This window comes from Sinocyclocheilus anshuiensis, unplaced genomic scaffold (assembly GCF_001515605.1).
Source record: "Sinocyclocheilus anshuiensis isolate Anshui unplaced genomic scaffold, SAMN03320099.WGS_v1.1 scaffold416, whole genome shotgun sequence".
NCBI classification, from domain to species: domain Eukaryota; kingdom Metazoa; phylum Chordata; class Actinopteri; order Cypriniformes; family Cyprinidae; genus Sinocyclocheilus; species Sinocyclocheilus anshuiensis.
In genome coordinates, this window is record NW_015554105.1 from 811310 (window position 1) to 814238 (window position 2929).

Genomic DNA, 2929 nt, shown 5'->3' on the forward strand with positions numbered 1-2929 from the left:
TAGAGTACTTTTATGATTCTTTTTTTTTTTTTTTTTTAACTTGACAGCTCCAGTTTTCATTCACTTTCACTATATTGAAGAGTGGCTAGGATATTCTTAAAAATTCCCTTTTTGTCATCCAGAAAGAACATCATATAGTTTTGGATCAACTTGACTGTGAATAACTGGACTGAAATTACATTTTTGGGTGAACTATTCTTTTAAATCACTGTAAAAAAAAATAAATAAAAAAAAAGATTCAGATGAGCCTCTCTTCATGTCCAGATGACTCTGTAAGGCTAGCAGGAGAAATATTTGGAGGAATATTGCTGATCTTAAATATTTCTGTATGAACATTAAGAGTAATTCACAGGTAATTAGCACTTAAAGAGCCCATTATGCTGGCTAAATTATAAAATGTGTTTCAATTTTAATTATTAATTTACATTTAATCATTTAGTGAAAGTGAAAGTGACATGACATGTGGCCAAGTATGGTGACGCATACTTGGAATTAGTGCTCTGCATTTAACCCATCCAAAGTGCACACACACAGCAGTGAACACACACACACCGTGAACACACACCCGGAGCAGTGGGCAGCCATTTATGCTGCGGCGCCCGGGGAGCAGTTGGGGGTTCGGTGCCTTGCTCAAGGGCACCTCAGTTGTGGTATTGAAAGTGGGAGAGAGCGCTGTACATTCACTCCCCCCACCTACAATCCCTGCCGGTACAAGATTCGAACCCGCAACCTTTGGGTTACGAGTCCGACTCTCTAACCATTAGGCCACGACTTCCCCGTAGATGCATCTTAGATGGATAAAAGCATCTTTAGCAGATGCTTTTATCCAAAATGACTTATAAATGACAACAATAGAAGCAATTTATTCAAAAAAAGTCCAACAGTATGTAAGTGCTGTGACATATTCCAGTTAGTCTAAAACAGTACATGTAGCAAGTCTTTTTAATGATAAAAAGAAAATATAGATAGCATAGAAAGTGCTATTAATGGGTCAAATGTTGACAAAAATCTATGATGTATCTATGTTTTAGCAAAGAATAAATAAAAATAAATATAGTACATGTGTGTCTCTGATATTTCACATTTCAAACTCTCACTCAGTCTCCCACTCTTCATTTCTCTCTCTCTGCCTCAAGCTCCTTCATTTCTCACCCTCTATCTCAGTATCTGCATTGTCTTCTGAAGAGACATAATCAGATCTGAACCCACTTTATGACATTTGCTTGGCTTTCTGTGACCTACATTCAGACACGGTGATGAGAATGTGGGTTAGATCACCACAGCACACAGTCAAGACCACGACAACACTAGTGTGACTCTACAACCATACAACTGTTTGTCTGTCCGTCCATCTGTCTGGTCAAGATAGCAGTCACCTAAAAACCAGGACAACTTAGCAACTGTAAAGTAATGCCCTGTCAACCACCCACAACAGCCAGCATGCAAGAGTTTACAGAACAAGCATCACTACAATTTCTTCAGAAAATGTACAAATCCGGTTATTATTGCAGTTAAAACGGTTAATAGTATTGTAGAGATGTGGGGGGAATATGAAAACATTGAAACTTCCCAGAGTTTCCAAAAAAAAAATATATATATTTTCTGTGAGTTCTTTTGAAACCAAAACGATAGCCCTCTTCCCAGTGAAAGCGTTCAGATCTCCATGGGATTCCCTCCTAGTCTATTAGTCTGTAGTCCTGCAGTCTGCCCACAGAGCTTGGCAGCGGCCCAGCGCCGCTCAATAGCAGCTCTTCAAGGGTTTTTAAAGACGGCTTGTTCATCAGCGGCGTCCCGCTGTATCAGGAGCAGTAAAGACCAGAGCACAGATGAGAACAAACCCCACACCACTGTGGCTGATGAGATACTGACGCAGTTCAACGTGAGAACATGACCGAAGAGCTCACATCAGCTACTGAAGGTTATCGTATAGCTCAAACAGCAAGCAAGCTTGCAGAAATTTACAGCTGTAATGTTTTAACTGTTTGGATGTTCTCAGCTTATTTTAATATGCAGAAATGACACCTCCAAAGATCCTTTGTAGGATATGCATATTTTTTTTATTAAAACAAGATCAGTCAGTCAATCTATAACCATTATCAGAATCCCTTGTCAAAAATACTAAAATAATGTCCATTTTAATTTGAAACCAAACCTATGATCAAATATTCTATAGAGCCAACTGAATAAACTGCAATGTAAATTTCAATAGTTTTATTCAGCTCAGTCTTGGTGCCTGTGGGAAATTTTTGCTAAATAATAGCTGATTACGTTTATTTTTGCACATTTCACGGCACTTTCAAAAGTGAAATATCTAGTGAGTGGCTTCCTCCAAAACAGATGAAACATTACCAGTAATTTAATAATATTTTAATACTAATGTAATAATAAATTAATAATAACTGAGGGATTATTCTTAATTTTTCTGTAATTTAATTACAATTCGACGTAATTGAAGTAATACTCTATAAGAAGTATAGACTAGTATACTGAATAAAAATATAGAAATTAACATCAAAATTTAACATCTAATGTTAAAAATGTATGTTTTTAACGTAACCTTAATTGCCCCTTTCAAAACTTTGATCCGTTCAAGAATAATTTATGCAATTTTTTGTTGTTTATTTGAAAGAATTAAAAGACCAGTTTGTCTGTCCTTGTATTGTTCAACTGGTCGAGGTTGATATAGACCTAATGTAGCTCTGCCCCTTTTCAGCACTGCACTCGTTGTCTTCTATCTTCTGTTTGTATTTCTAGAGCGTAAAGGTAAAATTGAAGTAAAGGACGAATTTATGAATGAACCGCTCGTTTTAAAATCTTCCTAGTCTAGTGGCATTGTTGTAACGTCTGCTTCAAATATTACAATTCTCATGATTTGTTACTCTATAACAAGTAAATTCATTCATTCACTTTATTTATAGAGCACTTTACA

General features: G+C 36.4%; 1 long non-coding RNA gene across 1 annotated transcript in view; it reads right to left on the reverse strand.

Annotated features, from left to right (window-relative positions):
• LOC107669698 (uncharacterized) overlaps positions 1 to 2305 on the reverse strand; it is a 6971-nt gene extending 4666 nt beyond the window's left edge. The window contains exons 1-2 of the long non-coding RNA XR_001632020.1: positions 2295 to 2305; positions 151 to 154 (exon numbers count right to left, since the gene is read on the reverse strand). This is a non-coding gene — a long non-coding RNA (uncharacterized LOC107669698). The remainder of the gene's footprint in view (positions 1 to 150; positions 155 to 2294) is intronic.
• Between the last annotated feature and the right edge of the window lie 624 nt (positions 2306 to 2929).